Here is a 22,703-nt window from a genome sequence, read left to right as displayed (position 1 = left end):
CATTTATCTGCTGCAAAGAAAACCCTCTTTCAAGCTTTAAAAATCAGAGACATCACTTTAAAGACTAAGGTGAGCCTGACCCAAGCCATGGTGTTTTCAATTCCCTCATATGCATCCAAAAGCTGGACAATGAATAAGGAAAACTAAAGAAGAATTTGAATTATGGCGATGGCAAAGAGTATTAATATACCATATACTGTCAAAAGAACAAAGATATCTGCCTTGGAAGAAGTACAGCCAGAATGCTCTTTAGAAGCAAGGATGATGAGACTCCATCTCGCGTGCTTTTGACATATTATCAGGACAGACCAGTCCCTGGAGAAGGACACCATGCTTGGTAAAGTAGCGGGTCAGTGAAAAAGAGGATGATCTTCAAAGAGATGGATCGACACAGTGGCTGCAACAATGGGCTCAAGCATAACAACGATTGTGAAGATGGTGCAGGACTGAGCAGTGTTTAGTTCCGTTGTACATAGGGTTGCTCTCAGTCTGAACTGACTTGACACATCTAGCAACAACAAAAATGGTAATTCTGTTTAACTTTTTGAGGAACCTCCAAGCATTTTCCATAATGGCTTCACCATTTTACACCCCCATTTGACTAGATGGGAACTAACAACAACAGCCATAATTAATGAGAGCAGGCTAAAAACATAATTATTGGAGTGAATATAAAAATTTTGAAATAAGAAGACTGAGTCTTTTCCATTGGCTAAATAATTGGAAAACTCTACAATTGTTTCCTGAGGACTGACGTTAAGAATTTGCTAATCTGAGATTTCTGTAACTGTTGTGTCTGTAGATTTACTGTGGAAGAATGTTCAAGAATCTTCACAACTTCCAAGCTCTTTTAACTCTATCCTTGAAGGAGCACAAACTGAATGATGAAGGAACTCTTATTTGAGTTAGGTTTGGTTGGGCAGGAGCTTGGCCTTGGTGGGAACTACTGGGAGAAGAGGGGTCAATGAAAAACTAAAGAGTACTTCAGAGAAGTGGGGCAATTGTCACTTTATCTTTATTTTATTAAAGTTTTCTTTAAAATAAAACATATATATATATATATATATATATAAAAAAACCTGGAAAACCAAACAGAACATTACAAAATGATAAGTAAAAGTCTTCAATCCTACTCAGGCTCCTGGTTTTTCTCCCCCAAAATAACCATAGTTAATATTTTTAAATGAATATAAGACATAGAACAGGACCAGTGTTCACTGAGTTGACTCCAACTCATGGTGACCCCATGTGTGTCAGAGTACAACTCTGCTCCATAGGGTTTTTAATGGCTGACTTTTCAGAAGTAGATTGCCAGGTTTTTCTTTGGAGGCACCTCCGAGTAGACTGGACTTTGCAGTCTTGTGGTTAGCAGCTGAGCATATTAACTATTTAGACCACCCAGAGACTCCAGTACATACTATAGCTTAAAATTTTCTACAGATTTTTGTATCATACTATAAGCAATCTGTGTTTTGCTCCTCCCTTTTTTTCACATTAAAATAGCTTGCATTTCTTTGCATATTAACACATTCAGATCTATCTTATTCTTTCTTATGATTGCTTAGAATATTACTGAATGGATAGATGATGATATACTCAACCATTCTCTTATTGTTGAACATCTGGGTTTTTCTAGTTTTGTCTTATATGTACAATAATGCAAAGAACATTTATGTAATTATCTGTTCATATTTTGGTGTAAACATATAGCGAGTAAATTTTTAGAATTCAATTCTGCTGCAAAAGACTTCTTTTAAGTGTTAAAAAGCAAAGATGTCACCTCAAGGACTAAGGTGCTCCTGAACCAAGCCATAGCACTTTTAGTCAGCTAGTAAGTATGTGAAAGTCGCACAATGAATAAGGAAGAGCGAAGAAGAATTGATGCATTTGAATTACAATGTTGGTACAGACAGAATACTCCTTAGAAGGTAGGATGGCAAGACTTGTCTCACATGCTTTGGACATGTTATCAGGAGGGACCAGTCCCTAGAGAAGGACATCATGCTGGGTAAAGCAGACGGTGAGTGGAAAAGAGAGAGGCCCTCAACAAGATGCATTGACACAGTGGCTGCAGTAATGGGTTCCTACATGGCAACGATTGTGAGGATGGTACAGGATGGGGCAGTGTTTCATTCCGTTGTACGTAGCATTGCTGTGAGTCGGAACTGGCTCGACACCACCTAAAAACAGCAACAAATTTTTAGAAACAAAGTTGCTGAGTCAAATGATATTTAAAAATACACATTTAAATTTTGATAGATATAACAAATGCACTTTAAAATCTAACAATATTTATCGCCACCAACAGTGCCTGAGAATACTAATTTTTCTACTCTTTTACCATCTTATTATGAATATTTTAAAAATTTTGCCAAGCTGATTAAAAAAATATATCTTGTTTTAATTTCCATTTTCACTGGCTTACATTGTTAATTTGGATACCTTTTGTTGTGCATGGTCCATTTCTATTCTTCTTTATTTTTCTTCCCCCTTTTCTTTTTAAAAATTTTTTCTTTGCTGTTTTGTAAATTTCTATATTCTGGACCTTAATCTGATGTCTATTTGGCATGCTACAAATATTTTCTATTCTGTTTTGCCTGGTGGTTCTTGCTCATGGTGTGTTGTCCTCTGCTAGGATATTATTCCTGACTCTGTGTTCCTAATGGTACCTGAAAAAGTATTTGGAGAAATTATTTAAGTTCTAGGAAAAGAAGACTTTATCCAAAGAGAATTTGTATATGTGCTGCAAGGTGCCCTGAAGAACTACCAGTCCAAGACAATCTTAAAGTAAATTTAGAATCTGAGATTCTCATATTCCCGTAAGATATGACCCTTGGCTTACTCTTGGGGTAAGTTATTTTGAGTAACAACTTATTGTGGGAAGTCTCCACAAGAATGCTAATTACACTCCCATCTTTTACAGGCCCTGTGTTTGGATTTCCGTTTCACCTTCCTTAAACTTCAAGGATCTAAAAACAAAAGTTCTTATTTTTCAGGACTACGAATGCGTTTGGGCAAAATGACTTCAGGCCCCTGTTTATCGTTCTGGATTCTGTTTTCTCTTTAACTCTATCCTGGTAATTTCTTACTACATTGTCAATTCTTTGGTGCTTTGATGTTTTTCAAGAGGATGTTAAATAATTTAGTCAGCATTTTTAATTGTATGCAGTATAAGGTAACTTAGTTTTCAATTACCTTAACTAAAAGTCCTATGTTTTTGCTAATCCCACTCTTTTATTTAGGAGAGGGTCATGGTTTTTCTACTTTTTTTTTTTTCTAGTTTTTGAGATAAAAGTAAGGCTTGCTTATTCTCACTTTTCTAGTGAATGCATCTAGCTGTATCATTCTCTAAGTACTGCTTTGGCTGCGTACTGAAAGTTTTAAAATGTTAATTAATTTTAAATAGTAATTTTTTCTTTACCTAGCAGTTATTGTCTTTTTTCCTAAGGCTGCCATAACAAAATATCACAAACTGGGTGGCTTTGAAATACAGAAATTCATTGTCTCACAGTCCCGGAGACTTAGAATCTGAATTCAAGGCATCAGCAGCAGCATGCTCCCCCTGTTTGCTCTAGGAGAAGATTCTTCTTGTTTCTTCCAGCTTCTGGGAGGCCAGGGCATTTCTTGTTGTCCCTTGGCTTGTAGATGTATCTTCATGTAGCCTTTCCTCCTGTGCGATTCTGTTTCTGTGTGTGTTCTCTCCTTTGACAAGACATCACTCAGAAAGGACCATGACCCACCCTACTCCAGTCTGACTTTGTTAGTTGATCACTTCTTCAAAGAAAGATCCTATTTTCAGCAAGGTCACATTTGTTGGTACAGAGGTTAGGACTTACAACATATCTTTTGGGGGAACACAATTCAATCCGTAACAGTTATTAAAAAGGGTTTCCAGAAGAACTAGGTGGTGCCCAGCTGCAACCACCGACAGCTTTGACAGGGATCACAGTATAGGGTCCCAGGCAGAGCAGGAGAAAAATGTAGAACGAAATTCAAATTCACAAAAAAAGACCAGAATTACTGGTCTGGTAATGACTATAGGAACCCCCAAGACTATGACCCCCAAATACCCTGCTAACTCAGAACTGAATCCATTCCAGAAGTCCACTTTTCAGCCAAAGATTATAAACAGGAGCACTGCTGGTATAGTGGCTAAGAACTCAGCTGCTAACCAAAAGGTCAACAGTTTGAATCCACCAGCTGCTTCTTGGAAACCCTATAGGGCAGCTCTACTCTGTCTATAGGGTCACAATGAGTCAGAATCTGCTCGACAGCAACATTTTTTATATTTCGTTTTGTTTTTTACAAAACAAACAATAACACATGTGAGGAACATGCTTCTTAGTTCAATCAAGTATGTGAGACCAAATGGGCGACAACTGCCCAAAAGCAAAGATGAGAAGGCTGAAAGGGACAGAAAAACTGGATGAATGGACACTGAGAACCCAGGGTAGACAGAGAAAAGGCTGAGAGTGTTAACACATTTCTGGGATTGCAACCAATGTCACAAAACAATTTGTGTATAAAATTTTTGAATGAAAAACTAATTCACGCTATAAACTTTCACCTAAAACACAATAAAATTTTAAAAAGGGGGAGGTTTCTCTTTACATTGTTTAGATATTTTAGGATCTTCCCCACCTTATTAATTTCTTATTTCTATTTACTTCGTGTTATTACTTATTATATGAGTTGTTTTTTGAAATTTATTTATATTAACTTTGTTCCCTAATACTTAAACAATTTTTGAAACTTAGATATTTTTAAAGGCATCAAATATTCCCTTTTTCTGGGATTAGAGTTAAGTTTTCATTTCTCTCTATTAGTTTATCATATAGATATTTATTGAAGGAGCTCTGGTGGCTAGCCATTGCTTAACTGAAAGGTCAGCTACTCTGGAAGAAAGACCTGATCATCTGCTCCCATAAAGATAACAGCCTAGAAAACCTTATGTGGAAGTTCTACTGTGTCACATGAGTTCTCTCTTGAGTAGAAAATTGACTCAACGGCCCCCAACAACAATAACAACCTTAAGTGCCAACCTCTGTCTTGGGCTATGAGGCCAGAAAAGCCAACATAACTGACAGTTCCTCTGCCCTCAATGGAATGTACATTCTAGTGAAGGAAAAACCAATAAATAAATAAATGTACAGTGTATCGTCCGTGATAATTTCTATGAAAAAAATAAAGTGCTATAAGGAAATGGAGAGCAACAAAAGTGTTAGTGGGGTCATCAGGGAAACTTTTCTTCAAGTCAGACATGGAAAACAGACCTGTATGAAGTTGGGAGTGAGCCACATAGTGATGTAGAGGGCAAGAACCTTCCAGGAAGAAGAAATAGCAAGTTATAGATACAGCTCATTAATTATATTATTTAAATCCTCCATATCCTTACTTTTTTTTTTTTGGCTATTCTCAGTTTCTCAGTAAGAGGTTTTTAAAACCTCTACCATGATCAGGCTTTGTAAAGTTGACATGTTTAAAACAGGAATAAATTGAATAAAATGAAATATTTGTGCTAGTATTCCACTAGCTCTTAGTATGGATTTATTGACAGCTTGGCCTATGTATTCATCCTGGAAAAAATTCAGAATGTTTAACTTTAAAGAAATTAACTGCCCTGGTTGCGAAGTGGTTAAGAGCTCAGGATGTTAACCAAAATGCTGGCAGTTTGAATCCACCAGCCAGTCCTTGGAAGCACTATGGGGTAGTTCTACTCTGTCCTATAGCTTCATTATGAGTCGGAATGAACTCCATAGTACACAACAACAACAGGGAAGTATTGGTGGAATTGCCTCCAGCATAAAGCTCCTCTTATTTTAGTTGAACAGTCAGATCCTTGTCTAAGTAACCCAGAGTAAAGTCAAACAATTGTCAAGGTCAGGTACACAGAGCTCCCAAGTATTCTTCCAATTCAGACAAAATGGGAAACCACACCACCCACACAACAGTGGAGAAGGCCCAAAATACCTACCAAGGAAAAGAATCTATCCCATAATTCTTAAGTATAAAAGGACAACCAAGGATAACGAGACCCCAACAGTGTCATAAAAGAGAAAAATCAAGTTATACAAACAGAAGAAATGATCCTGGCGTAATTCATGAAAGGCAAGAGAACTTAAATCTTGTAGTTATTATCCCAGAGAAATTTGAGAAGATATTGCAGAGTACACAGAAGTTTAAAATATGAGGGCTAAAATACAAATGTCAATACGAAAGCTGGATGAATCTGGGTTAGTCAGAAGATAAAATCAAAGACATTCTGGAGAACTGGAAGAAAAAGGTAAAGACATAAAATATAGGAAAGGAAAGAGTAGGGACAGTGAACACATATCGTTGCACCAATGTCCAGCTAATAAGAATCCCAGAAGAAAAAAGGGGGGGGGGTGGGGAAGGAAGAAAGAAATGGACCAAAGAAATATGAAAGAAAATTTCCTGAGATAAATGCACTTACCAGGTCATATATTAAGGCCTTCTTTGCCATATTAAAGAATTTGAAATTAATCATATAGACACTGGAGAACCACTAGTAGAATAAAAAAAATTTTTTTTTTCTAAGAAGTTATTTCCTATCAATAAGGTGGATTGTAGGCAGGTAAAAATTTAGTTAAATATCTTATGAGTTTGCATTTTACCAAATTCTTTCATATCTATTTTCTTTTTACATCAATTATATGAAAGATATCTGTTATTACCATTTTGACAGTTGGAATTTAGAGAGGTCCTATCGTCCATAATTGAAAATCTGAGACCAAAACTCTGTTTTTCTGATTCGAATAGTGCATCCTCTTTCTTCTCTATTATCCTTTGCTCTTTACTGGTATTTCTTACGTATGGCACCATTTTTGCAACAACACTTAGTTTGTTATTCACAAGGAAAATTTATCTTGGATAAATTTAAGGACATGTCAGAGGCTTGCTTGCTCTTCAATAAACCTGTTTTCTCTTATTCCTGGGAACACAGATAATATTTTCCATATCCCTTAAAATAAGGTATGGTCAAGTACTAATTTCTAACCAATGAATGTGAAAGGGAGTTGTGTATGCCTCTTCCATCTGTGGTTCCTAAGAACCTTTTGCGCTCTTTCCGCTTTTGCCATCTTGAACTAGATAAGCAGAAAAACATTGGAAGCTAAGTGCTGAATAGGACAGAGCAATGGGATGGAAGAAGCCTGACTGGGTCATCATTAGGAGGAAAGCCATCTGATAATCAGGATTATGTCTTATGAATTTGACACAATAAATAAATTGCTATCCTTTTCTGAGAAATCAGAATTTTAATACATGTAATATAATTATGTTATAATTATAATCACAAATATTATAATTGTGTGCATAAACAGCAGCTAACTAAAACTAAGGAAAATCTGAAATCTGCATGTCATGCTATTTCATCATTTCAGAGTGAAAACAAATGCTTAAAGTGAAAAAGGCTTAATTTCCAATGTTACGTAAGGATTAAAGAAAAAGATCCTGAGAGCAGTGCCTGCCGCACAGTTGGCCTTCAATGTATTGCACTTCTTACATCTGTGGATATTGCCATGAAGTCAGCCAAGATTAGAAAATGTTGCAGTTTAAAAAAAAAAAAAAAAAAGGTTAAAAACATGTACATTCATGATGTCCTGGTGTGATCTGACATGGAATCAATAGCTCCCGTGATTTCCCGAAATCTAGTGAATCACAAATATATCTCTATTAGTTTATGGTAGTTCACTGTCTTACCTAAATTAGGTTAAAACTTGAATTTTCTAGAACAAATGAAGTGTAAACCTACAAATGGGGAAAAAATCGATACCTTAACAAAATACATTTCATTAGGATGTTCTTTCATTTCCTATTTACTCCCCAGGGCCTCATAGAACACAGCCAAATTTGAATCCATGATTATAAGTAGTCATTTGGAATTGCTTGATCAATGCTGACTTACAACGGAATATGTAGACAAATTTTCTCACAGCTACTTTCCAAACGAATCTGTAAGGATATATGTCTCAATGTATAATGTAACTTTCTTTTTATTTCTCTAGATAGCATCAATTAAGCGGATTAGAAGTAGACCTAAGTACCCAAAGTATAGGGACATGCTTTCTTATGAGGAGTGGAGGATTTATTTCTAACGAAATATTTACCCTGGAAGTGGCCATGTTCTTCATAGCCATGGAGAGCTCGTACTGAGGGCTGTCAGGGTATAAATGTGCCAATGTTTCTGGAAGGAGTCCTGGTGGCCCAGTGGTTAGTTAAGTGCTCGGCTACTAACCAAAAGGTCTGCGGTTCGAACCTACCAGCTGCTCCGTGGGAGAATAATGTGACAGTCTGCTTCTGCTCAGATTACAACCTTGATAACCTTATGGGGCAGTTCTGCTGTGTCCTGTGAATTGGAATCGACTCGACAGCGTACAACAACAACCTGATTCTCGGTAATCTTATGTCTTTGAAAAAATCTTAAAATGGTTTTATAATAAAAAGATCTAGAGGGTTTTCAAACCAAGCAACAATGGAGAAAAATATTTATGCAGTTTTATAACGGCCTTTATATCCTGCTAGGTTTGTTGCCCCTAAATAATCTGGCAGCTCTTGAATGGTGTCGTCTTATTTGGGTTTGGTTCCCCTAGGGATGTTTAACTGAGGAAAAGAGACCACCATGTTTTTCCACTCAAGAGATGCTTTCCTTTATTCAAACAAACTGTATATTTAATACTGTTAAATTAGGCCAAGTAGGATTCTTAAGATATGCTTACTTATAATTAGGGGCTCCCTTACTAATGTCCCTGGCTTGAAAAAAAAAAAAATCCCTGAAATCTTTTAATTTGTACTCAAAACAGTCTCAAGGCATATGCATGTTGATTAATATAATTGATATCACTAAGTTGTACACCTGAAAGATATTGAATTAGCAAATGCTTCATATATGTATTTTTATAAAAAACAAACAAAAAAAAATCAGTGAGTAGAAAAAAAATAATAACCTATATGTCTGTTACACCTTTCCTTAGCACTTGATTTAGGAGGTGATATTGGAGCCATTATTCCCTGTCCTTGGGTATAAAGAATGTGACCCAGATGGAGCTGGACTCACAAGGACCCACAAAGATGCACAAGGACATATCAACTGGGCCCTGAGGTATAAAGACAATAGCTAGGACAACCTTGGAAAATATCTTTCAGGGAACCTTTCACATAAACTAATCAAACAGCAGAAAAGACTCACAATCTTTCTGCTCTTATCTTTTTCTTTTTGGACTGGTACTCAAATTTTATTCCATATTTGATGAAACCAGGAAACATCATTAATTCCTTATCTTAATATCAAGAGAAGAAAAGCAGATGTAGGAATGCTAACTGACCTAGCAGAATGGAAGAAAGTATATCCTAGGTGTTCACGAAAGGAGATACCAATGAAAAGCAAGTCGATTCTCCCTGCAAAACCCCAGATAGTCTCAGGAATTGGAGGAGCCATGTAAATTTGACAGTGGATACAGGGTTGAATACTTGGAAAATATTTAGAACTCTTGTTTACAGAATAGTTAGGCCTCCAAATCCTTAAGCCCATCCAGCACAAGGAAGTCCCCAAACCACACAACAGACAGGAGGAATAATCTTTAGAGGAACTGAAGCTGGGAAGCTCTGAGCGCTAGCAAGCCAGTCACAGAATAGTGACGCATGAGACTGAAAAAAGGAAAAATAATTGAAAAATCTGCTTCTGAAATGAGATACCCTCTTGCCTTACATCAGAATGCAAGCAACCAGGCTTACCTGGTTTCCCCACAAACAGTTGATTAAAGAAACTGTCTCTGGAGAAACTGAACAGCCCAGTGATGCTGATATTTAGAGGATCCTACCAAAGAAACCAAAAGGCCACATGTTGATAGTATCCTTTGAAACACAAAAGTTTTTAATTTTGATGAAGTCCAATTTACCCTTTTTTTTTTTTTTTTTTTGGTTGCTTTTGCTTTAAGTGGAGCCCTGGTGGGTAAGTGGTTTAGAGCTACAGCTGCTAACCAAAATGTGGACAGTTCAATTCTACCAGCTACCCCTTGTAAACCCTATAGGGGCAGTTCTATGTCCTGTAGGGTCACTATTGAGTCAGAACTGACTTGGCAGCAATGGGTTTGGCTTGTTTTTTTGGTGTGCTTTAGGTGTCATATCTAAGAAACCATTGCCTAACCCAAAGTCGTCAAGATTTACCCCTATGTTTTCTTCTAAAAGTTTTATAGTTTTTGCTCTTACCTCTAAGTCTGAACCATTTTGAGTAATTTTGTATATGGTATGAGGTAAGGGTACAACTTCATTCTTTTGCATGTGGATATTCAGTTGTTCCAGCACCATTTATTGAAAAGGCCATTCTTTCCTCATTGAATTAACACCTTTGTTACCTCTGGACTTTCAATTCGTTCTCTTCCACCAATCTATATCTATTCTTATGCCAACACCACACTGTCTTGATTGCTATAGCTTTGTAATAAGTTTTGTTTTGTTTTTTAATTATTACCGTACTTTAGGTGAAGGTTTACAGAACAAACTAGCTTCTCATTAAACAGGTAGTTGTCATATTGTTTGATGACATTGGTTAACACCCCCATGACATGTCAACACCCTCCCTTCTTGACTTTGAGTTCCCTGTTACCAGCTTTCATGTCCCCTCCTGCCTTCTAGTCCTTGGCCCTGGGCTGGTGTGCTCCTTTAGTCTCATTTTATTTTATGGGCCTGTCTAACCTTTGGCTGAAGCGTGAACCTCAGAAATACTCTTATCTTTTTCTTTTAGCTTTTAGTGAATAGTAAGCTTTGTTGAACCAATGAAGACCCTCCAGACTGAAACCTGTATTCAGAAAGACAATTCAAAATGTAGAATCACAGTGATTTGGCAGTTTTTACTCAGTCTGTGAAAAGGTGAAGCTTTTGATGATTTTACACATTTGTAATGTTAATATATACTGATGATTCTGTAATGTTCTTCAGACTTGGACAGGCACAGCTCTGGCAGCATAGTTGTCCATTTTTGACTTTTGCCTCTTTGAACATGTGCCAAATAAAACCTTTCTTTTTCCTTTACTGTAACTTCGTGGTGATTTTACCCTACAACATACTTCAGAGCAGTTCTGGTATCAAATTCCTTTTAGGTAGGATTTTTTTTTTTTTTTTCCATCAACTTCCATTTGTCATTGACACAATTAGTCTGCAGATAATGTAAAAAAAAAAAAAAAAAAAAGAGATAAACAGATACCTCTCTCTCTCTTTTTTTTTTTTTTTTTTAAGTGACTCAACTTGAGCTTAAAGGCTTTAGACAGCTGGTCAACATCAGGGAACACCTGAAGACTAGGTAACTCTCCAAGTGGAAGCAAGGTTGATATTCTACCTGATGAGGAAGAGAGAAGTAAGTGTTCTTGTGGTTTGGCTCAGGTAGCAGGTTTCATCTTTAATTGCTTTGAAACTTATAGTTGGAGTTTCCCAGTTTTTGTGCCTCTTGCTCAGGATGGTTAGTGCAATTTCATCTTGATAATTGTCTTAACAGTACTCTCCAGTTGTTCTTGTAAGCCTTATGGTTTGTTGGTTAAGCAAGTTTGGAGTAGGGTGGAGTACGGAAGTAGGAAGAAAAAGGAAGGAGACAAAGGGAAAACTGGGGACTTCCTATCATGTCTGTTTTGGTCCTTATACATAGTATAAGGCTCTGAATTTAATAGACAAGGAACATGTCCCTTATCCTTACAGGTTTCTTCATTTATATTTTTCTTGCTTTTTAACTCACAACAGAAAAAAAAAATCCTTATTATGTAACACATCTGCATTTCTACAGTCACAACGATGCTTTTTCTATAGTAGCAAAATTTCCTATCGCATTCTTCCTGTAAACTAACTAACTTTATTAGTTTTTAAGGTCTCTTTCCTGTCTTCCACTCAGTTATTAATATAGCTTGCATCCCATGGTTAAATTTACGCATTCAATTCTCCCCTTAACAACATTGTTAGTGCCCTAAAACTTTCATGATTTCACTTTTGACCTAGAATACTTTCTTAAAGACATTAGAATGATAAGATCTCAGCAATATCAGAGCATGACTTTGAAATACACATTTAAGGTAAAATGTAAATTTTCAAAAAGAAAACATTGCCTTCCCCAAACATGGCAATAATTTTAAAATCTACATAGATAGTATGACTGTATCACAAGGGTCTTTCGAAGCTTTCAGCAATCATTGGGCCATCTATATATATTTGGAAGTTAAAAACATATATTATGAATTTTTTTTAACAAGGCATATTTTTCATACAAATGAAATGGTCACAGGCTTGTAGAAGTTCAAACACACAAATACTATATTGGAACTACTGATTGGGATATTGTCCCTTCTACCTTCATTCTCCCTCCAAGAAAAATGATTTACACACATAGGACCAAAAGTGAACGAAAGCCAATCATTATAAACATTATTCCTCTTCATTGGATTTATAATTTATAAGGATTTTCTATGCTTTTTAAAAACAAAAATCTCTGAGAGAAACTGCTTTGACAATGTTTAAGGCTTCTCATAGCAACTGAGATGCGTGAGCAATCACTAAGGATTGATTGGTTTTTTTTTTTTTATACCGTAAACTACTGAAGTATGTTATCATAACATTAATTTAGGGACAAGTCATTTTACTTTACATTCCAGCTCAGACTTGTCTGCCCATCAAGTAGATGGACCTAGCACTTTGCTGAAATCCAATAAATATTAAGTCAATCTATTTGCTGTCTTGATGGTTTGACCTGCCCCAGAAGGCTGTACACTATTCATTTCAATTCCTTAGAGTCATTTGCAAGAGCTTAATGGTTTGTGTTTTCTACTCTGAAGAGTGCCATAGCACTTAGCTGCCCTACGTGGAGAGAGAAGAAAACTTTTGATAACTGGATAGTAAAACTCACAATCAGAAAGGGAAACCATTTCCTAGGTCAGCAATCTGCATGAGATCCAAGCCATGAAAGGCCATCTTCTGCAGGATTTTTTCTTTTCCTTCCATTATTTACAGCTTGAACCACTTGCGTTGTATGTGTTGAATTCCCGTAAATGGAACTGAACCACATTGTTGTTGCCATTGGGGACTGGCATGGGTGATCTAGAAAATGCAGGTGGTTGGTGGGTGTGTGGAATGGGCAGTATAGGCCTTTGGAGAAAATAAAACTGCCCACCATAGGTTAAGTCCTAAGTACTGGTGATAATTAACACATTTTATAACAATTTCAGTTCAGACCAATGTTTTCCATACTCTAACTTACAATAAGAGGGCAGTGGTTCAGTTCCAGAATTCTTGCCTTGCAAGCAAGAGATGGGTTTGATTCCCAGCCAATGGACCTCAAGCACAGCCACCACTCACCTGTAAATGGAAGCTTGCACGATGTGGTGATGCTGGACAGGGTTCAGTGGGACTTCCAGACTAAGAATAGGAAGAAAGCCCTGGAAATCTATTTCTAAAAGTCAGCAAAAGAAAACTCTATGAATTGCAACAGTTTGAGCCCACTCTACATGGGGTCACCATGTCAGGGGCTGACTTGACAGCAGCTCACAACTACTTAGAACTGCACATTCTGCCCAGTTGTTTGGAATTCTGTTATTTTGAATTATGATGTTGAACAATGAAGAAGGGGAAAAGAATTTTTGATTTCACACTGGTTATGTGACTACTGACATGAAAATAAACTACCCCTCAGCACTTTTTTATATGACTACTGACATGAAAATAAACTACTCCTCAGCACTTTAGAACTAGAACATGGTAAATAATACCATCAACGTGATTTATGAGCAAACTTTCAACAATAGGGGGTTTTCTACTAGAATTCTTAAAGTTTTGAGATTTATCTTGGATTAAGTGAGAAATAGAATTTTAGATTATTAGGTTGGAATGGTTTTAAAGGCCTCAACGATTTGTTAAGCAGCATCGATCAGTAGTAGGTTGGACACCTTAGTGGCCTCTAATGACTTGGGAAGGAAGGAAGGATAAACACGAGGAAAGCAGCCCCATTCTCTGACCAATAGGTCTAATATTAAACTTACGTAAATTCACAGAGGATAAACTTCCACACGTTTACACCTGAGAGGGCAAACATTTTCTCTCTCTTCTCTCTTCTCCCCTCTGCACTTTTCCAGGTAGGAGCAGGGTAGCTCATTATTCAGCTGCTCAAATCTATCTCTATGGATTTTGAAGCCACCAGTTCAGCTGTTCCTTAAGCAAAGAGATAACTTCTAGAATTTAAGAATCTTTGCAGGTGCACAACACTTACTGTCTGTCCTAGCACTTCTGCCTCCATTCCAAGGACAATTAATTTAGTGATAGAGCCAAATGGCCTCACCTACATCAGGTTGATGCTTAAACGTTTCAGATGGAAAAGAAGACCTCAAACACACTCTTTCTGGATTTCTTTTGTCAGAATTGCTAAAATTAATAGTATCGTCAAAGTGGCAGACTTAATATTTACCAGAGGACCTCATCTAGGCTTTGGGTCAATGAGTTGTTGAGTTTATAGGAAATTTTCATGAAATGAATCCTGTCTCTCCAAAATACCATTATACTTGAAAGCTAACAGCCTAAAACTGTAGTACTTTTCAAGCTGTTTGCTGAATCTGGAAGCTTTGTGATTCAGATTAATCCCCTGGTGGCTGCCTCCACCCCCATTGTTTTCTTTATTAGGAAGGAAAGATTCCCATATGTTTCCATGTAAGACAGAATGACTCAACTGTTTTATATTTAATGCACCCTTGGATTTTTTTTTTTTTTTTGGATAGCATCTTTAGATTTCATATGCTGGTACAAGAGTACAGAAATTGACTGTGACACCATCTGTTGATTAATGCAGGGAATGACCCTGGAGACAGAGAATTTTATGTTCTAATTGAAAATATGCAGAAAATATGAATCTGTTCAATGCTATTATCTGCCAGTATCTCTCAAATAGATGTTTGGTTCCAGCATCAAATCTAATCAAATAATAGAAGTGATGAGATTGTTCTGATAGTTGTAATGATCAGGTAATGGAAGGTGCTTATACCCTGATACTCCTCAACAACTAGTAACATATTTACAGGAAGTCATGGTCAGTACTGAAAGGGAGAGCTAAGTGAGAGGGCCTCCATTTTCCTCAAGATGAGTCTGCCAAAACTATCTTTCTCTTCTCTATATCTGCATTCAATACATGTGGGGGAACTTGGACTGAAGTGTATAGTATGTACAGGTCTTCAAATATCAACCCAGAAAATTGGACAGAGAAAAATGCACCTGTTGTCAGTTTCTTTTGAGTTGATTCCAACTCATGGAGACCCATGTGTCCAAAGTAGAACTGCTCCATAAGGTTTTCAGAAGCAGATCACCAGGCCTGCCTTCTGAGGTGCATCTAGGTGGGTTAGATCCACCAATCTTTCAGCTAGTAGTCAACTGCTTAACGATTTGCACCACCCGGGGACTTCAAAAATGAACCCACCCCCCTCCATTTTAATACACGATTTTTTGTGCCCTTTGTTAGTGAACTTCAGAACCATTCACCCAGTTTTTTCATTCCTGTCAAAAACCTGAAGATCATTGTCCATTCATATCTTACAAATCCATAGTCACCAAGTCCTAAAGACTCTGCTCACTAAATATAGACACCTGTCCTTTCTGCTAATTTCTTAATTTAGGCCCAATACCCTGGTGGTGTAGTGGTTAAGCACTACAGCTGCTAACCAAAAGGTTGGCAGTTTGAATCTGCCAGGCACTCTTTGGAAACTCTATGGGGCAGTTCTACTCTGTCCTAGAGGGTTGCTATGAGTAGGAATCAACTCGACGGCACTGGGTTTTGTTTTGGTTTTTTGGTTTAGCTCTACTACTGCATTATGGTAATATATTCTTAATTCTTTTCTGTCCATTATCCACGCCCCCATCCATTGTCCCAACAAACCATTGTCCAAGCTGGTAACAAAAGTATCTTTCTAAAATACAAATTTGGCCATATTAATTCCCCACTTAAGATTCTTTGATTCCTGTCCTCATATAGGATAAAACTGAAACTCCTAACTTGTCTTTTGAGAATTTTTTTTATCATCTGACCCCCTAACTACAGTTGCCTCTCAGTATCTGCACGGGATTGGATCCAGGACCCCCTGCAGATACCAAAATCCAAGAAAGCCCAAATCCCTTATATAAAATGGTGTAGTATTTGCATATAATCTACAAACATCCTCTGTATACTTTAAATCATCTCTGGATTACTTATGATACCTAATGCAATGTAGATATTATGTAAATAGTTATTTCATCACACTTGAAGACTTGCTCTGAAAGGTAGTTTATCTCTTCTATGAGTTTCTTGAACTCTTTTGGGGACGCTGAAGTTGCCTTAGCATCAGCCACTGCTGATTTTCCCATGATCTTTAAGTTCTTGAGGCTGTTGCACTTTACAAGGCCTGGAAGCTATGATGGTTAAGGTTGTGTGTCAACTTGCTAAGGCCACTCTTCTCAGAGGTTTGGCAGTTATGATGTAGTTTGGCAGTTATGTAATGATGTAAAATCAATTCCACTATGAGATCAGCTATGAGCAGCCAATCAGAAGAAAGGGAGTTTCTTTGGGGCTATGGCCTGCCTCCAGTATATAAATAGATGTTCCTGCAAGGCTCTTGATCTGGATCCCACCTCCAGCTCGTCATAATATGACCTCCAGTTCTTGGCACTTAAGCTAGCAGCTTACCTTGGGATTCATAAGCCAGTGCAGCCTATGAGCCAGCCACCTGCCTTCTGACCTGCCGATCTTGGGTCCTTCAGCCCCTGCAGCTGTGTGAGTCAGGAGAAGCTCCTAGGCTGATGCCTGACCCATGGAATTGAGACTTGCTAGCCTCTAAAACTGCCTGAGCCATCTCTCTCTCTCTCTGTGTGTGTGTATATATATATATATATATATATATATATATATATATAAATAAATCTATTTCACATGATAGAATTTTGCAAGACATTCATGACAAATGCCTTTTTCAACAACATAAATGGTGACTATACACGTGGACCTCACCAGATGGAATACACAGGGATTAAATTGACTACATCTGTGGAAAGAGACAATGAAAAAGTTCAATTTCATCACTCAGAATAAGGCCAGAGGCTGATTGTGGAACAAACCATCACTTGCTCATACACAAGTTCAAGCTGAAGGTGAAGAAAATCAGAACAAGTGCACGAGAACCAAAGTATGATTTAAGTATATCCCACCTGAATTTAGAGACAATCTCAAGAACAGATTTGACGTGTTGAACACTAATGACTGAAGACCAGACCAGATGTGGAATGCCATCAAGGATACCATGCATGAAAAAAGCAAGAGATCATTAAAAAGACAGGAAAGAAAGAAAAGACAAAAATGGATGTCAGAAGAGACTCTGAAACTTGCTCTTGAACGTCAAGTAGCTAAAGCAAACAGAAGAAATGATGAAGTAAAAGAGCTGAGCAAAAGATTTCAAAGGGTTGCTGGAGAAGACAAAGTAAAGTATAATGACATGTGCGAAGATTTGGTGTTAGAAAACCGAAAGGAAGAACGCTCTTGGCATTTCTCAAGCTGAAAGAACTGAGGAAAAAATTCAAGCCTCGAGTTGCAATGTTAAAGGATTCAATGGGGAAAATACCAAACAACACAGAACGTATCAAAAGAAGATAGAAGGAATACAGAGTCACTATACCAAAAAGCATTTGTCGATATTCAACCATTTTAGAAGGTAGTATATGACTAGGGACCGATGGTTCTGAAGGAAAAGGTCCAAGCTGCACTGAAGGCATTGGCAAAAAATAAAACTCCAGGAATTGACAAAATACCAATTGAGTTCTTTCAACAAATGAATGCAGTGTTGGAGGTGCTCACTCATCTATGCCAAGAAATTAGGAAGACAGCTGCCCGACCAAACATCTCAAAGAGATCCATACTTATGTCTATTCCAAACAAAGGTGATACCACTGAATATGGAAATTATTGAGCAATATCATTAACACCACACAAAAGTAAAATTTTGCAAATCATTCAAAAATGGCTGCAGCAGTATATTGACAGGGAACTGCCAGAAATTCAAGCCAGATTCAGAAGAGGATGTGGAATCATTACTGACGTCAGATGGACCTTGGCTGAAAGCAGAGAATACCAGAAAGACGCTTACCTGCGTTTATTGTCTGTGCAAAGGCATTAGACTGTGTGGATCATAAAAAATTATGGATAACATTGCAAAGAATGGGAATTCCAGAACACTTAATTGTGCTCATGAGGAACTTGTACAAAGATCAAGAGGCAGTCATTTGAACAAAACAAGGGAATACTGAGTGGTTTCAGTCAGGAAAGGTGTGTGTCAGGGTTGTATCCTTTCACCTACCTGTTAAATCTGTATGCTGAGTAAATAATCCAAGAAGCTGGACTATATGAAGAAGAATGGGCATAAAGATTGGAGGAAGACTCATTAACAATCTATGTTATGTAAATGACACAACCTTGCTTGCTGAAAGTAAAGAGAACTTGAAGCACTTACTGATGAAGATCAAAGACAGTCTTCAATATGGATTAAATCTCAACATAAAGAAAACAAAAATCCTCATAACTAGACCGATAAGCTGATTGTGGATAAATGGAGAAATGGAGAAAAGGTTGAAGTTGTCAAGGATTTCATTTTACTTGCATCCACAGTCAACACCCATGGAAACAGCCATCAGGAAATCAAAAGACACATTGCATTGGGCAAATCAGCCACAAAAGACCTTTTTAAAGTGTTAAAAAGCAAAAATGTCGCCTTAAAGACTAAAGTGCATCTGACTCAAGTCATGGTGTTTTTAGTTGTCTCATATGCATGTGAAAGCTGGACAATGAATAAGGAAAACCAAAGAAGAATTGACACCTTTGGATTATGGTATTGGCAAAGAATATTGAATATACCATGCACTGCCAAAAGAACAAACAAATCTGTCTTGGAAGAAGTACAGTTAGAATGCTCCTTAGAAGCAAGGATGGCAAGACTACATCTTAAGTACTTTGGAAGTGTTATCAGGAGGGATCAACCCCTGGAGAAGGACATCATGGTTGGTAAAGTAGAGGATCAGCAAAAAAGAGGAGGACTCTCAAGGAGATGGATTGACACAGTGGCTGCAAAAGTGAGCTCAACACAACAACGATTGTGAGGATGGCACAAGACCAGACAGTGTTTCCTTCTGTTGTACATAGGGTCTCTATGAGTTAGAACTGACTCAATAGCACCTAACAACAACAATCAATCAATAGATAGATACAGGCTTCACTGGTGTTCTTCAGAGAATCCAGCCTAAGACATTTGGTACCGAGAGTAGTTCTAAAAGTTCTAGAGAAACAAAATTGTAAGGATGAGTTTTCTAAATTGGTTCTCAAGTCTGGTTAGTCTTAAAGGTGTTGATGACTGTGCTTCCAGTAGTAAAGAGGGCACTGCCAATCATGGTGTGAAGTGGCAATAGAAATACAAAAAATATTACCACAAATAGATCAAACTTTGGCAAGAGACGAGACTCTGGGTGATCACATATTTGATATTTTTTACAATTTTGTTAGAATGAGAAGTGTAAGGAAGCTGATTGGGTGGTCCTACTTTCCCTAGACAAAGTGGTAGAAGAAAGAGATCAGCTCAGGGATTGAGAATAATAGCTCAATCATCACATAAATTACCTCAAAGTTACCACTTATGCCCTGAAGAAAGCCTTATTCCTTGTAGTAACAGAGCTGATATTGCCAAAAACCAAACACAGAGTCTTATGATAAGATTGGCTGAATTACAATGCCAATTGAATTTCCAACCTCAAATCTTGTCTGAAGTTAAAGTGAGGGCATTGATTGGGAAGAAATGGGAATCTAAAATTTGGGACAGAAACATATGGGCAGATAATCAGGAAGCTGGGGGCACTGAGCCCCTAAATTCCATTAAATCACTCCTGCCAAGAGAAGGAACCCTCTCACTCCCATCTGAAGATATTACTCCATCTTTGTCACCTAAGCCACCATCCCAGTAAAACCATTAGCCCCTCCAACCCATCCGATGAGATTAACCTAATTGTGTCTGAAGAACCTTTGTCTGAGTCATTGCCTGGGAAAGCATCTAAGTTATTGCCTGGGGCATTGACTGAGACAGATGCTTTACGAGACATTGCTGAATGTTCTCAGAACACATTCCACAACCCATTTTTTTTCCTTCTAGACCTATAACTAGACTTAAGTCCCAGCCAGCCCCAAAATGTGATCCAGGAGGAGGTACACTGCACTCCAAATGAATTTCTGGAGTTTTCTAATAAGTACAAACATAAACCTGAAGAATATGTGTGGGAATGGCTATTAAGAAAATGGGATAATGGTACAAGGAACATAAAGTTGGGTCAATCAGAGTTTATTGATATGGGTCCACTAAGCACAGATTCTTCATTCAGTGTTTTAGTATGAAAGATTAGGAAAGGACTTAATAGTTCTAGTAGTTTATTTCATTGGGTCGCTGAAGCATGGATTACAGAGTGGCCTAAATTAAGTCAAGCTGAAGTACCAGACCTGCCTTGGAATACTCTACAAGAAGGAATCCAAAGCCTTAGGGATATTGATATGTTACAGTGGATTTTTCAGGTTAGGCCCACAGACCCACACATGGCATGCCCAGAGAACATACTTTTTACTGCAACGGTGAAGAACAAATTTGTGAAGGGACCCCCAGCATCCTTGAAGACTGCTGTGATTGCTATTTTATGTAAGTCAGATTCAACAGTGGGAACTGCCCCAACTGAATTAAGACACTTAACTGTAATGAGGCTGATTGGACCCTGTGATGGTAGGAGTCAACTGGCAGCACTCAATTGCCAAAGACAAGGTGGATGTGGCTACCATAATGAACAGCAAAGTCAAAACAGTAATCAGAATTTTCCAGATTTTATGGACTTATGGCATTGACTATTTATTCATTATACCCCTAGGAGTGAAATACATGGGAAATCTACTAAAGATTTACTTGATTTGTACAAGTGCAAGAATTCCAGGTCAGGTGAATGGCAGTCTACCTCAAATTGTCAGAATAGGGAGTCACAGATCCTCAATCAATTCCCAGACTTGAGCCAGTTTACAGACCCACAATGCTTTGAATGGAGGGGAGGCCAAGTTCCCTTGAGGAAGACCCCAGTACACTGCCAAAAATTTATACTGTTAATCTTTCTCCAAGACTTTCCCATAGAGAACTACAACCTTTTACAAAAGTTATTGTATTGGCTCTGACTTAACACTAATTCCAGGAGCCACAAAACATCACTGTGGCCCCCACCAGTCAGAATGGGGGCATATGGAGGTCAAGTTATTAATGGAGTCTTAGCTCATGCCTGTCTCAACGGGTCCAGTGGGTCCCCAAATCTATCCTATATTGATTTTCCAAGTTCCAGAATGCATAATTGGAGCAGACATTCTTAGCAACTTGCAGAACCCCCACACTGGATCCCTGACAGGTGGAGTAAGGGCTATTATGGCAGAAAAGGTTAAGTGGAAGCCATTAGAACTGCCTAGGAGAATATTAAACCAAAAGCAATATTGCATTCCTATAGGGATTGCAGAGATTACTGCCACCATCAAGGACTTTAAGGATGCAGAAGTAGTAATTCCCACCACATCCCCATTGAACTGACCTATTAGGCCTGTGCAAAAAACAGATGGGTCTTGGAAAATGACAGTGGATTATTGAAAACTTAACCAGGTGGTGAATCTAATTGCAGCTACTGTTCCAGATGTGATTTCATTGCTTGAGCAAATTAATTCATCTGCTGGTACCTGGTATGCAACTATTGACCTGGCTAATACCTTTTTTTCCATAGCCATTTCAAAGGACCACTAGAAGGAGTTTGGCTTCAGCTGACAAGGACAGCAACACATCTTCAATGTCCTGACTCCTGGTATATCAACTCTCTAGTCTTAGGTTATAATTTAGTTTTCAGGGAACTTGATCTCCTCTCCTTTCCACAAGACATCACGCTGGTCCATTACATTGATGATATTATGTTGACTGGACCTAGTAAGGATGAAGTATCAATGACTCTATATTTATTGGCAAGACATTTGTGTGTTAAACATAGGAAAATACCAGAAAATTCAGGTGTCTTCCACCTAGGTGAAATTTCCAGGGGTCCAATGATGTGGGACATGTTTTAAGTAAAGGATAAATTGTTACAACTCGTCCCTCCCACAACTGAAAGCACAATGTTTGGTGGGCCTCTTTGAATTTTGGAGTCAGCATATCCATCATTTGGGTGTGCTACTCTGGCCAATTATTGAGTGACTCCAAAAGCTACTACTTTTGAGTAGGAACCAAAATGAGCGAAGGCTCTGCAACAGGTTCAGGCTGCCGTGCAAGCCGCTCTGCCACTTGGGCCATATGATCCAGCTGATCCAAATGATACTCGAAATGTCAATGACAGAGAGAAAGTCTGTTTGGTGTTCTTAGCAGGACCCTATTGGTGAATCACAGAACAGATCCTTAGGATTTCGGAGCAAAATCCTGCCATCCTCTGTAGATAATTACTCTCCTTTTGAAAAAGTGCTTTTGGCTTGTTGCTAGGCCTTACTAGAGACTGAATGTTAAACCACGGGCTACCAAGCCACTACATGGCCTGAGCTGCCCATCATGAACTGGGTATTGTCCGACTCACAGAGTCACAAAGTTAGATGTGCACAGCAGCATTCCGTCATTAAA

The sequence above is a fragment of the Loxodonta africana genome, chromosome 13 (assembly GCF_030014295.1).
Source record: "Loxodonta africana isolate mLoxAfr1 chromosome 13, mLoxAfr1.hap2, whole genome shotgun sequence".
NCBI lineage: Eukaryota > Metazoa > Chordata > Mammalia > Proboscidea > Elephantidae > Loxodonta > Loxodonta africana.
Note: the sequence above shows the minus strand (reverse complement) of the source record.